The following is a 15,948-nucleotide window of genomic DNA, read 5'->3' on the forward strand; positions in this document are numbered from 1 at the left end:
CAACCTGCACAAAGCAGTTACAACCCCCCCCCCTCCACCCACTTCAGCACATGCCAAGGAGATGTCCTAAACGCCATCATATCAGTTCGTTCCCCTGACACGCAGGTTATATAATAAACCTATCTGCCCTCACAACAACGAGTCGCCGGAATAGCAAGTTTCGCCCAATCTTCAGGACACAAACAGTGCCATTCTCCGGAAGACCGGATCTACGTATACGTATATCTACATGCACAAATGGTGGTGGTTCGAAATTCATAAATATATATACTATTACAAATATAAACATTAGTGGAGGTTATACAAACGGTAATGGGTACAAAACTTTTCTCGCTCCAAGACATGTGTTCAAGCTGACGAACGAAGTACATACACATACATACATATATATATAACCGGTGAAGGTCAGAGAAGCTGCAAATTGCTGTTGCGCATCTCACACCACATTTCCCCACTCCATTCTCCGCAGGGACGTTGGTTGGCAGTGTTGCAACCAGCAGGGAGCGGAATGGTCTGAAGATTTTCAACGAAATTTGTATTCGTTCTTTCCTGGGCTGTTTTCTACCTGTCGGGGTACAGAAATTCAACTCACCTTTCGCCAACGACTCTTTTCCTTTTTTTTAAATATGGCCTCCCTGATGGCGTAGTGGTATCGTCGTCGCCTTGTAATCAAGCGGTCTCGGGTTCGATTCCCGGTGGAAGCATATAGTGGTTCGGATCCCACTTTAAAACTGTACGTCCAGTCCCGATTAGCCTTACTGTGTATAAAGTGGACTTAAAACAACAAATTATTCCAATCCAATTCTTTTAAAACTTGAGAAACCATCCATTTAGATACTCCCATGGCGGCGCTTGTGGACTCGACAACATTATACTTAAGTTTATGTAACTCCTTCTTCCGATTTCGCAAATATGTTGCAACATTGTAAACAATTTCTCTGGTCTGTCCTCTAAGGGGCTTTCTAGAGCAGATTGTGGATTTCGTTGGACCCGACATGATTTGATTTTTGCATTTCAAAAATAAGCAGCCAAGAGTAAAGAGCAAGAACATTTCAATGCTTTAAAAAAGAACACAGGCAAGAATGTTATCAGATTGCCTTCTCGTAACAATTGTTGCACGATAAACAAAATAACCCCCACCCCACTCGGCTTTTTTTTAAAAAAAAACAAAAACAGGCCACTGCTCGATGTCGCATTCAGAAAATGAAGTCATTCGCCCAGTAATTTCTCTTCATTATAAACCTTAACGCGCGTGAGTAATACTACAGTTTATGATTCGCGCAGCGCACGTATTTTCAAAGACTGGATTAAATCAAATGAACCACTGATAAACTGATATGAGCCGGCATCGTCAATCTACACAGTAAAAATCGTTTGTCATAATTTTTTTAGCTTAATTTTGCTGAGTTGGCACCACTCGTACTCTCAAGGCCAGACTAGTACGTAGAAGAGTGGTGGGGAGGGTGACGTAATAGGAATGTGCTCCGTAGCGATCTGCGCATATCGGGACTTAAACTTGTCAGGCTATAATAGATGTCTGACAAGGACTCATGAAAATTCCCAGTATCCACCATTTGTTAGATTATGATGAACTGTGGATGCAGAAGAGTATGTTGTGTCAGTGTTACTAGTGTTCAGTGATAGTGCGTCTGTATAGGTACAATGGTCAAATCCTTCTCGAATTTTCTCCAGACTTGATGCAAGATATATTTAGAGGTAACTCGAACAGTGTGGTACTGAAACTGTTACTCATGAAATTACCAGTACAACATACACGTTAACAGCACTAATCTACTAATATTGGTATTATCAATACTGAACAGAACAAAACAGAACAGAACAAACCAAACTAAAACTAAAAGATACAAACATCATATAATGCTTATGTAAATATTATACAGTCTGTTCCAGTGTTCTTCTTATTTATTCGTCACTTGCCTATGTCTTTGTATAGTTCAACCCTAGCCAAAGACATCCTGGCCAGGGGGATTGTAGACGGTAGGGTGCTAGCGACGCAAAAACCTTGCCTAATGCCCACGTAAGCTCAACGTCAAACGTCCAGCACGACAGGGAGGTCATACACCTACCTCCTATATAAGCACAGGAGCAATTACGTGGAGCTCTCTTTTGTCTCTGTTGTCATCGAAGTGTAAGCCTAAGCTATTGGGCTGGTAATCCTAGGATACGCTGTGTTCAAGGAAGCGTCGCCAGATTAGGCAAGGTCAGTGAGTGAGTGTGCCTTCCGTTTACAAGCCCTACCTCCAATCACATCAATAAACCTAATGTGGAGCGAGTATCGGTCATTATAATTGTCAGTCTGCCTTATCCCGGTACGATCTCTACTCTCCCGGAGGATACACGGTTAGTAGAGCTACGGGATGCGACGATCCGGTGTCGTCTTGTCCTATAGCGGACGCCGTTCCCTCGGAGAGAGCAGAGACTAAAGTACATAATGTAGCGCAGTGGGCAACGCTGGAAAGCTACATTTATTCTGTGGCTGGTAATGCATTAATTAATATGTTCAAGGGGTACTGGGTTCGATACCCGGTGGAGGCACATAGTGGTTCGGAACCGTAGCTCCAGTCCAGATTAGCCTTACTGCGCATAAAGTGGACTTAAAATACCAACTCAATCAATCAATCATTAATTAATATGCTGTTTAACGACAATTATTTAAATATTTAGGAATCTTAATTTTCCTCCTACATGGCATCGTGACCAAATAGGGTTGTTAAGTTTCATTGTCTGATGCATCTTGTCTTTCACAGCATGATTTCGGACAAAAATAATACCTATGCAAGTTCGAAACCTGGAAAATAAACTTTTCAAAATCAAATCTTACTTTCGTATTTTTCAAGTTTTTAAATGCCTTCCTCTTGAATGCAAATTACTCATTGTCTAAGAGCGAAACACAGAAATAGTCTCACCTCCGACGCCACACTAGAGTTCCTCGCTGTAACCAAAGCCATAAAAACTCTCACAGCCCAATTTAGTACCCTGGGAATAGCAATATCCATACTTAAATAAAAAAATATTATCTTCAAATTGCGCAACACCGGCAGTTGACACAAATGCATTAGAGAAATTCATCGCATGCTCTGACTACCATGCAAGAAACCGGGGTTGTATTCCCGGTGGAATTTTTTGCACCTGGTCAAGCGGCTCCGGTGCACACCCAGCGTCGTATAATTGGGTACCTGGTGGATACCGGGGGGTTGTAAAGGTGGCCAGGGGCGTGGTGCTGATCGCATCACCCCCAACCTTTGCCAGAAATTTTTGGACCCTAACTCCACAATCTCTATACGTCTTCATGTGTGACGTTTTTCTGCGCGAGTCGTAATAAAAAGTATTACGTTTATAGTACGCGTAGAAAAGCCTCACATTTCCTCCTTCGTTGGTACGCCTTGCGTCTGTCTTGTGGTTATTGGTTGTGCGAGTTACCGCTAGAGGTCTCCACTATTATTTGTCCGGTGCTGCGATTACGAGCGTGCAAGCGCAAGTAGTTCCGATCCAGCTGGCACTCACGAAACCAGCCAGCGAGCCTTGGAGGAAAAGAGAGGCAGAGAGTATGACGCGTGTTTAGAACGAAACAGGAACTCGCGGGACGAGACTTTACCATTCGCCGTAGATTACACGCTGGGGTATTGGACTCTCTCTATACTCGGACCACTACGCAAACTGCCTCGTTTTATTTTTACGTCTCTTGGAGTAAGACATGGAAGAACTGTATTTTTGCGAAGAAGTGAAAGTGGAAGAGCAGAGTTTCGTCTGACCTTAGGACAGCTCGATTGCCGTATTCTTCAAGGTACCATTCGCCGTTGGGTCCATTTGGTTACGGATGGGATTTTGACAGAGAAGGAAGTTTGAGCGAGGTATCCAGAAACTACGTGAGAGTATGATACCAAGCGAGAAGGACACCAAGACCCTATTTGATTCCATGGTGACGGAGTTTGATTGGCCAGAGGGACGAATTTTATCCTGGTGATTGAGGTATGTACTTTATCAACCCCCTTTTTTGACATATTGTGAAAAGTGAAGTGCGCTGGATACACGCATCTTTCTGAAGCGAGTCACGAGTTTGAATATTGGGAGAAAGAAGGTACGAACGGCGAAACCTTCGAATTACCAGGCAAATAACGATATACTGTTGGTCAAAAATGAGTCGTCGTCACGCTTCGTAATAAAGGAACGTAAAAGTGGCGTTTGAACTTTAAATGTTGAGCAAGCAAGGCGTACACTAGCGTAATTTAGTAAATTACTTCAGGGAAGGGAGAATACAGTTAAAGATAATGATTGGTTGGCACTTGAAACGATAAAATAAACGGGAGCACCAAAGTTAAAAGGGGGAATTGGTTGCAAGAAAAGAGTGAATATTAACGTACTGTTGAAGAATGACCTTGTTAAATTTTAGATGTTATGAATGCGACGCGTTTTGATGATTGTATTTTTTTGTTCACTCTCTTACGGTTTAATGTATAAATCTCAGAGCAAAAAAAAGAGATAATTGTTGCATCTATTTGAAAGTTCATTGTGAGAGTTAAATGGGAAGGATTGTTAATAATTATTCAATGTATATGTTATTTGATTGAAACGTTAATCGAATTTCGTTGAGTGATTAGCGTAATAAATTCAGACCTAACGTCTCAAATTGAATATTGATCTATGTTTTGACCCTTTACTCCAAACAAACGTAAAAAAAAAATGTAATATCCGAATTTCTAAACTAATTGATTTGTAGTGCAACTGATTCTTCGGAGACGGTCACGCGGATACACACATATATATATATGTTGGCTCGTCAATCTAGTGTGAATTTTCCCAGTAATCTTGAATGTATTTTTGCTTGGTGTCTTTTGATGGATCCCACATTTTTGGGCATTTTCTACATTAACTTTGGTTCTCGTTAGAGACTGAGGCGACAGTGCTAAACACTTGTCAAAAGCGTAAAAAAAACGCGACTTTTGTAACTGGTTGGTTCTTTTGTTTTTTAGCGGACGTCTATTAAATCGATCCCGGACTCTTTACGCGCTTTCCAGAAATTTTGATTGCTTTCCTCACGTTCGCAACCGCCACGTTACACATGGCTTTGTGCATAGTACACTTTACTTAACATCGCATTCCTGTTGTTGAAAGTATGAAATATCCTGACGTATACTTTGTCAGGAAACAAACTTGAAATACACTATTTGAAGTAAAAAGGAAGGAGAACCATCTACACGTTATGCTGTATTTCGAGCATGAAGTGGAGAGGACACACACACAATGTTATTATTTTATAGAGAAAGACGTGCTTCAAAAACATGCCCTACTTTTCTGCATCGTTCAAAAATTCTGTCTAAGGTTACGTTTCTATTATATATCAGTTATATTGCAATCCTTAAAATGCATTTTATATCAAACATGCTTCGTGACCGAATATCATGTAGGTAAAGTTTGAGGATTCCGATTTTCCCAACGGTGTTGCTTGCTTGGGGGTTTTATCAGCTCATCTTCCCAAGGTCGCCCAGCAAGCGATATCTTCGACTTCCGATGTAGAAACACATTTACCTTCCGGTTCTGTGGTCGAGCATTTGGTACTTGTGATGATTCTTCAACCACGAAAAGCACATCTCCATGGCAGATATGTTACCAAAGTGCGCTTCGACACAACGGGTCTCGAATTGGAATCCCGTCCTGGGCGTGGATGTTCTTTATGTGTACCGCTTCATCAATATCATCATATAAGTTCTCATTCCCATCTTCTATATTAGCCTAAACTGCTCTGACATGAGCTAATTATTGCATTTCTGTCTACCCATTTGGCGTTGTCAACATTTTCAATGCTCAAAATATTATAGTATTCTTCTTTGTCGCATCAACACATATGGAACAGCTCCTAACAAAACAAAAGTAAGTGATGGTGATGAAGTGTTTAGTGATAGAAATCAACAACAATTATCAAATAATGTGTTCTTATGACTGTTGCCCGGCACCAGGCGTTGGGTACATTAATTACGAAGCATCTATTTCTGTCAAACATCTTTAAAAACAGGGTAAGATTATGAATATTTAGTGTGTTTCAGGGATTATCTCTTCAGACGACATAGTCCTATTCAATCTCCCCTTTCCTTAAGGATAAACTACTCTCCTGCTTTTACATGCCACCGACTTGTGAGTGGAAAGATCTCGAAAAATTTTGCCCAAAATTTAGAAAACTGTCCTCAAAATCGAAACATGTCTTGTCTCAGGGTAGCTTAATTATTGATAATTAGCGTGGTTTTTCTTCCACCTTTAGCTTATCGCCACGATGAAGATGAATCAAGGTATGATCAAATTGATGAAATGAACACCTTTGGCCACGACGGAATTCGAACCCGGCCCCCTCTGCCGTTGTTGATAACCACTCTGCCACAGAAGTCGGCTTGTCTCAGATTAACGACAGTACATATATTCGAATTTGCTTGAGCAAACCTTCACGTGCACATATAGAAGCACACGGTATGAAAGTTTTTCAAGGGAAATTCTCAGATGTTATAGTAATAGTTGGCGGAAGATCACAATCCTCTGATCCCCACACTATAAGAATCAACAACTTTTAACCGCTGTTACTTTCCTCTTCATTTTCTCGATGAATTGACCCTCAGTGTTGCAAGCCTGGTGTTTTATGCAAACTGTCTGGTAGAAATGTTAAGATGCGGAACAATCGGTGGACGCAATTGTAATATTAGTAGGAACAGAAATCATATACGTGACTACAGGAATATTCCAGTGTGATTTGTTTTTGAGTGTGTGCACAATTTAGGCAGAATTTGGATAAATGGATCTAGTGATACGTAATAACATATTACTGGCAACACTGCAATCAGGCCACTGTGTTCGACGGAGAGGTTGATAGAAGAAAGAGACTTGGTCGAGTGAGGGCTATAGAAGGTTACCCTTGAGACTCCAATGTTCGCCAACATGTTCCCCCTGCTTGATTTGCCTACTAAATCTTTATCTAGTAAGAAAAGATAAACATTGAGTCTAAACGCAACACAATATTCCATATGACAACTTGCTCTAATATGCTATATATAGAAATTCACTGCAACGTTTTCCACGATGCTCAGACGAATTCCAATAAATAATAACTCAAAATCTGTTGAGGATAGCAATTTACGTGTTTCGGAATGCTTTCGTAATGTCAAACAATTTCAGTACATTCCGCTAAATATTTTTAGTAGTCAGGTATTATTCAGAAAAAAGTGTGTGTACACGAACAAAATCTGTTATCCAAACTTAAGGAGACTTCTGAATGAGGTATCTGTAGGACCTTAATCCACAAACTGCTTTAAGTCTTGGTACAAACAGTTTGTGGAGACCGAAAGTGGTCTTGACAAGAAGATATGTTGAGAAAAACGTCGAATGAATTCTTGTTTATTTGAGCGAAATCCCTGGAAAGAGAACATCAAGGCAGTTTAGGATGTTAGCAATATTTTGAATTCCTCATACCACTAAAAAAACAGTAAGCTGCACTGTTCACTAGTTTGTGACTTATTATTAGATTAATTTGATTTTTGTTATGCAGCGTAGCGATTTTCTGCTACTTTAGGCTAATCACGACAATGGGGACAAGTGATTGAATTGATGAAGTTACACTCACCAAACAACACCCATGCCCGGGCTGTGAACCAAAGGCCAGACCACTGTTGTCGTAGGGCGCAGTGATAACCATTACGCAATGTAGGTCGGGGACTTACTATTAAATTCAATTCATCAGAAACCTCTGGAACACACTAAATAACTCAGGGACGTTTCGGTTTTGACAGTGGATGCAAGTAACAGAAAATATTTATTAAAATACATTTTCAGATTTTTTTTCGAAATTGTAATACTTTAACAGTTTATGGTACACGAGTATATGAAAAATACACATCACGAACCTTCAAGCACTTACTAGACCAAATATGATATTGCACGCACAACACTAAAAGAGTCGACAAATAAAGCAATAGAGGAAATAATTATTATTCATATTATGTTTCAACTTAACCAACTTTAAAACAATTTGTTCATAGGAAGAGGAAACATGGAGCGGAATATCCAATTGATCAGGTGTATGGATCACAAAGATTCCGTTTATCGGCCACTACCTCCAGGATTGAAGACACTCAAGGAAATATGCTACTCGAAGATGACCCGAATGATCATATATTCCTGCACGAATGTAATTAACGCCATCTACAATGTTTACAAGAACAGAAACATCATGAGGCAGTTTCTCTCCCAACTTCCTGGAACCGTGCGAGAAAATCTTCTGCAAAAATTATCAAGGAATTACATAGCTGGGAATTACCCCTTCCAACTGTATCTGGATGAGGTACTGTTCTCGACCGGTATGAGAAAATTAAAATTGAGCTTAACATTCTACTTGCATCAAATTCATTTCGAAAATTTCTTTAATTTGGCGTCAGCGGAAGGAAAAGGACTGCGCACGTTTATGTTCGTTTACCGCAACTAAAACAGTTCCCAAGTACAAGTCACGCCTGAAATCTACCAGAAGATTAGGGATACCTTGGCATCTGCTGATCACCTTGTGGATCTTCGATTATTTTCGATTGGCGATAACGTCATTATGAAGCTGATCGGTGAGAATTGCACCTGTCTTCAGAATTTAGAAGAACTGCCTTCGAGTATTACTTGCAAAGGCTTCCACAACCTGACTCAAAACTTTGTCAAACATCCAGCGGAGACTGACGAAGAAAACAGAATATGGGAGAGTAAATTCTTGTGAGTACCTGGATTATTCCCGCCATTGGAGGAGCTGTTGCCGGAAGGGGAAGCTGTGACGTTCTACGAGAGGAAGAAGATCCCTTTGTGCTCCACGCTAAGATCCTTGAAAACTGATTATTTCTATAAGTACACGTTTGAACCCATGCTTGCTCTCACGGAACTCATTCCCAGCTTAGAATCAATTAGTCCATGTGCCTGGTTTCTCAATGATTTCTTCAAGATCTGGTACAAGCCCAAGAAAACTAATCTTGATTTCGCACCTTCTCCCTTAAATCTTACGTCCATCGAAGTTGATACAATGGGAGAATCTGTATTCGACATGATAATAACGATGTGTCCAAAATTACGACACATAAGTTACAGTGACTTCCAACCAAATACGCCATCTACATTCGCGTTGAGCTCATTCAATCACTTCAGATGCATCGAGTCTGTGCACATAAGCCACCGCACTTCGATTCCTGAAGCTGAGAGTTTTTGTGATTTGTCAGCAGAAATAAGAGAAAGACTTACAGAGATGAGCATTGTCAATCCACATGCTGGAAAGCCTTTCGATATCTCTGGTTCAGCGCTCCTTCGTCTGAAACTCCGCTTCCACACTATTTTGTGGAGTGCTACTTCAAATGGCGGACTGATTCCTCATCACGATACAATGCAAAACTAGTCCTTTGTTAACCTGGAAGCGAAAGTAACTGGAAAGGCTGTTGTTTCACTATTGGAATGTGCCCCGAATTTGGAGCATTTGACTGTTTCTGATATAGTGGAAAGGAAAGACTTCTCTTTCTGTTTCTTGAGCAGATTACTTGGAATGAGAGAGATGCCGAAGTTGGAAACGTTCGAAGTACATGATGGGTTTCTGCTCGACACAGAAGATGAACTACGATCTTTCGTCAATCACTTGACGAAAATACAGCATGTTGGTAAAATACGATTTCTATCAAATTAGTGTCCGCGATTATAAAGGTGAATGAACGTAAATTTCTTCTATATATATTTGGTCTTCCTTGAATGGTAATTCAGAATTCTCTATAGTTTATTCAAATGTTATGTTCTTATCATGCATAAATACTCACATTGTGCTCGAATGATTCTGAATAAATAATTTGAAAAGATACGCTCCTTCATTATATTAATGAAGATCATTGACTAGCCTTCGCAATGAATTTATGACAGCAATTGTGGATAAAAGTTGAGAAATAAATTAAGCACAATAGATGTTTGTTTCAAAAATATTCCTAAATACATCTGCGAATTAATTCAAACTTGTTGGTTCTATCCGAACGTTGTCGTGTTATTTTATTTTTACCGACGACTATATTCAAGGAGTTTTTAACTCATCCCTCTTCGAGGTGAAATACTCGATCTAAGAGTAAGCCTATACTCAGATCCAAATAATTTTACTCTTAAATGCTTTTCTAATTTAAAACAAAACAACATTTTATACATAAAACATTATGTTCTCTTGAAATCAACAAATTGTGCCTTAGCTGTAAAGAGTAATTGTTCGATTATATCTAGATTATGCTGACAAATACAGAAATTAGGTTTATAATAGTTTTCAAACTCTGTATCTAATGAAACGGTGTAGATTCCTGAGGCAATCATAAATACATTAATTTCGTTAGTGCTGATTTTAACTTGCATGTTGCATTTGGAATCTTGGCTTAAGTTAATGATGCTATTAAAAGGCTAAAATATAACAAAGCACCTGGAATTGATTTAGTGCCTGCTGAGTTAATTAAATAAGGTGGGAATTTGTTAATATGGCACATTCATAAACTAATGTCTTTAATATGGAACAAATAATAAATTCCTCAACAGTGGACATAATCCATCGTTGTTCCTGTATTTACAAAAGGTGATAAGACGAACTGCAATAACTACCGTGGAATGTTTCGCATCTCAACATCACATAAAATAATATCTAACATACTTTTAACAAGATTAACTGCATATGCTAATGAAATTATATGTGATTTTTAATTTCAACTTAAATGTATTAGATCAAATTCAACATCATACAGACACATGAGAATAAGTTGGGATATAACCAAAATGTCCATCAGGTAATGATAGATTTTAAAAAAGCATATGATTCTGTTATAAGACAAAAATTATCTAATATATTATTATTCGTGTTTGGAATATAGAATAAAAGTTTGCAGTAATGAGACAGAAAATAATATTCATGTGAGTATTAATATGTCTGACAAATTTACAATTCATCATTGAAGCAAACACAGGGGGAGCAGGCGTGCATTGCCCCTCTTTCAACCTTGGACAGAAATCAATTATAGGGAGGGGCAAGAAGACGTAATCATTGAAGTAAAAAAAATCAAGACAGGCAGAATGTAAGAGTGCCAGTACAAAAGGATACTCAAAATGGAATTTATTTTCACGTATTTCTTGCATTGTTTTTTCCTGACGGATAAAGGCACCTGCCGTGGGAGCAGAGGGACAAGTGCCCCACCTCGATTTCAAAATTTATACAAATAAAAATACAATTCGCGAAAATTTTCTTGCTCGCTTCCCTTGCAATGTCTCCTTTTCTTGGAGTCTCGTGAAGTTCAGAGTCGTAGCTAAGGGGAGGCGGGAGCCGACCTTAAGAGCCGAATGATCTAAATGAAAATAATCTTTAAGAGATAATGCTATGGCACCGCGTGAAATTATTGATGCACTATTTAATCAATATCTATTGTTTTCAGTTTGCAAACATTTTCATCTAAAAGTTTCTTTGATCGCTTAGCTCGCAATATCATTCTATTATGTAATGCATTGTAAATTACCAGAGACAAAATTTCATGGTTTGCGCCTCTGCAATTCATGATTAGTTAAAACAGGGATATGCATTATCTACATTGCTCTTTACTTTTGCCTTAGAATATGCTGTATTATATTTTATACCAGAGGTTCGCAAACTTTTTCGTTACACGACGCCCCTAGTGTTTCAAGATTTTTACGAGGCGGCTTGATCAGAATATGAACCTATATAACACTTGCAATGCTCAGTTAGTGTGTTTAGGTTGCATGCCTTTGTTAAAAAAAATACACATACTTCAAATTCAGAAAAAAGTACATGCAGAAATTACTGAATAAGCAAATATTTGGAACAATCATATAATTTCAGTGAAAATATTGGAACATTTCCCGGCGCCTCTTTAAGCCAGCCACGACGCACACTTTGGAACCACTGGATTATACCATATTGCAATTTGTCCCATTCTGTTAAAGGGAGTTGCATTTTGATACACTGCTGTGTAACGTGAATGACAACGATATTGACTTTAAATACGTTCTTCATAACATTAGTTTATACAACGTTGCATTTTGTACCGTTAAGTTTCACCTGTTTTCGTATTTATACATTCCTATGTAACGTTAAAAACTACCATATCGAATTTCGATGCGTTGGTACAATGCATTCATTCCATTGTGTTACTTTATCATGTTAATATCTATCATATTACTACATTTCGTTACTTTGCTTGTAACAGTAGACTATGACATATTGTATTTCGTTACGTTTCATGGATACCAGCGGCTAAGTCATTCTTTTTCCTCCTACAAGCGGAACGTGCCATTACCTTCTCAAACTGGAGAAAGCCGAATGGCTTGTTCCAGTCACGTGAGCGACGTCATCATCTGTAGGCGAGACAGCCGCCATGTTTGATTTATTTGGTGGAAGTAATTTTGGAACGTTTTTAGCGTATGTGGAATTGCAATGCAATTTTTAGAACTGCAACGAAGTATAAGTGAAGTGGGAGCGTACAAGGAATATGGTATATAAGTGTTGTGTTCTCAATTGTAGAGGAAATTATGATGAGAACAGTAAGACTAATGTATTTAGATTTCCTCAAGATGTTACTGAAAGACAGAAATGGATTAGGGCAATTCCACGTAATTTTGACCCTACGATGAACTCCAGGGTAAGTAACACAGACTTTATACTTATAAATAAACGAGAGATAGTTTAGTTCATAATGTAAAGATTTAATGTGCACGACATAGGCATCTAACATACTTTCAGATTTGGTCAAGTTTTACTTGTTTCTTGCAAATCATTCTTGATCACCAGTATCGAATTGGTAAATCAAACCAAGCTAATTTCTTTAGAAATGCCAAATTTAACTTCAATTACTATATTTCGTTAATGTTACATAGTTGTTTATCGATGAAAAATAAATTGTTCAACGTTATAAAATATTGTTACATCTACCAAAGCAGTATTTTTTGATAATATGATCGTCATCGAGAATTCTATACAAATTTTTAGTTTCAAAGTATGCGTAAGAAAATAAAACTACAGAACTGAGCAAAAATTAAAAAATATGCACATTTATATTCCTATTTTTAGCCCGCTTTTCTGCCTCTTTAGGTTAATCGGAGATAATGGAAGGCAAGTTGATATTTAGGTTATGCATTGAAATACAAAGTACATTGTGTAACAACAAGCAATTTGTTGGAATATTTTCTTGTATAATTATACATGAATATATTGTTTATGTTTGAAATAAACGTTTTTACACAAAAAACATACTTTTTACCGAGCTATGTGAATAAGCAAACATAGTCATTTCGTTTAACTTTCTTGTATATTTAATCCTAAACAAAATGATTTAGAAATTTTTACTGATGTTTGGTTATTGCAAACAAATAAATCGCCAAACTGCTCAACGCCAAACTGTCAACCTAACCTTTTTCGTCAGTCTAAGCAAATCTTTTTTTCTCTGTACCAACCGTAACCTGAATCCTTAAACCGTCTTGTAAAAAGTTTTGGTTCAAATTTTTAAAAAAAATGTATAACTACTAGTATTGAGACTTTTTGATGTCATGTTTGATTGTTGTTATTTATCTACCATTTTTGGTTAATGGCGACGATGAGGACGATTGACGATATGATGAAATTAAGGTAGCACTCACAAAGAACATCCGTGCCCCGGTCGGATTCGAACTCCGGATCCCCTGGCGTTGTAGCACGCTGTGCTAACCTCTCAGCCACCGAGTCGATTCTGATGTCAGAAGACCTCGATGAGAGATTATTATTTTCCTTTCAACAAAAGTATTACATGTCTACTTGAGGACAGATTAAGTAACTAAATACTGTACATGTGTATTGTTAATAAATTGTAAGAGCTTTACCAGTTTGTTCATTCTATGCTGGTGAAAATGAATGTTATATCCGCCTATGGTCTTTTTACTGCCAATTCCTGGCATTCTTAACCTCACGTCATGATTTGCTGAAAATTTTCATGGTAACCACACGCTTGTATTTCTATATTTCAAAAACGGTCACAATTTCTGCAAGATTTGCATTCCCTTATATCTTAAGTTCTGCTTGTATAAAGCAAGTATCTAATAGTTCACTTCATTCTAAAGCTCCCACTTTACCTTTATGTTCCCAGTTATAATGCCATTTTTCATTATGCTATTTCCAGGTGTGTCTGGCACATTTCAAGACTGGGGACATTGAATGGGAGACTATGCATGTGGATGACCGTACAGGAAAAATCTTCAGAGTTGCTTAGGCAAGGCCTCGGATCCGTCCAGGTGCAATCCCATCAATTTTCCCTGGATGTCCATCATCGTACCTGTCTTCTGGAACGCAATATGAAGAGGCGTGAGAATGTCCAGAAAAGAAGAAAGAAAAGAGGGAGGCGGAAGCTTTAATAAGAGCAATTGCAGACAGTATAGGGACAAAAAAAAAAGAGTATGACGCAACTCGCACATTTTCGACCTTAAGTGAACTGAAGGATCAGATAAACAAAATCCATCTTTCTTTCCAGTGGAATATTTTGCAAAAGGAAAGTTGTATTATTTTCTTATCCCTCAACCTCTCTGAAAAGCCCCTTTCAGTTAAGTATGTTGTTGTAAATGACTCACTCTCCTTGTCAATGTTTTATCGTGGAGTTGAAATTAATGAGAAGAGATTTTCACGTAAGGTATCAACTACACATGCTATTGAAGATGAAATACATTTCCTGGAAATGTTCGACAGTGTAGAATCAGCATGTAATATTAGTGATGTTTTGGAAGCCATTGAAATCCTTCTGGACAATGTAAAAGAGACTGTACATGAAAGCAGAGTGTCAGTGCTTCATTTTATAAAATCACAAATACGGCTGTTAAATGTTCGTAAAGAACGGCTGAGACATGATTCTGAGATTATTGTTTTCTCACCGTTGTTGAATTTTATGTCTCCATGTGCATATAGGTTCATCCGTGATTCAGGATATTTTATTTTACCCCATCCAAATACTTTGAGGAAATTATATTCAGATATCCATGCAAGTCCAATCGCAGAGCAAAGTGAAGGCAATTTTCTAATGCATATGCAAGAGAAAGTGGCTCACCTTAAAGACCATGAGTTGTACTGCTCATTGATATTGGATGAAATCCATATCAAATCCTACATCAATTATAAGGGAGGTACAATTGTTGGCACTGCATATGATAGTGCTGAAGCTGCAAAAAGTGCTCACGTATTTATGATTAACAGTGTGCTCTCTAATTACAAGGAAGTTGTGCATATATTACCCGTGAAAACTTTTAACTGCTGACTCATTGCATTGCGTAATTAAGAATGTCATATTGGGGCTTGAAAATTTAGGTATTAAGATTATATGTGTTGTTTCAGATAACAACATGATAAATAGGAAATCTATGTCCATGTTTAATGTTGAACATAAACAGAACTTTGTGTATATTCACCCATGTGATAAGAAGAGGCCTTTGCTTTATCTTGTGGACACTGTGCACTTATTTAAGTGTATTAGAAACAACTGGATCAATCAGAAAAATGAAAATGTGAGTGTTGTTTACCCAGATTTTGAAAACCTGTGTGATATTCATGTTGCATCATTCGCAACTTTAAGAACACTCTTTAGTATGGAAAGTGATAATATCCTAAAATATGCTCATAATTTATCATTAAAATATCTGTGGCCAAGTTCCCTAGAAAGACAGAACGTGAAACTAGTTGCTCAAGTTTCCAACCATATGATAATTGAAGGTTTAAAGCAGCAAGGGCCAAAACACAATTTGCTGAACTATGAAGACACTGCAGAGTTCATTAAGATTGTTTTAAACTGGTGGGAAGTAGTGAATGTCAAGTCTCCAGGGAAAGGTGCGAGGTTAAGAAACATTTTACAGTATCCTCTGACAAACGAAGCCTCAGATGAGAGACTCTTGTACCTACAT

The sequence above is a fragment of the Lepisma saccharinum genome, chromosome 15, assembly GCF_977018435.1.
Source record: "Lepisma saccharinum chromosome 15, izLepSacc3.1, whole genome shotgun sequence".
In the NCBI taxonomy this organism is placed as follows: Eukaryota; Metazoa; Arthropoda; class Insecta; order Zygentoma; family Lepismatidae; genus Lepisma; species Lepisma saccharinum.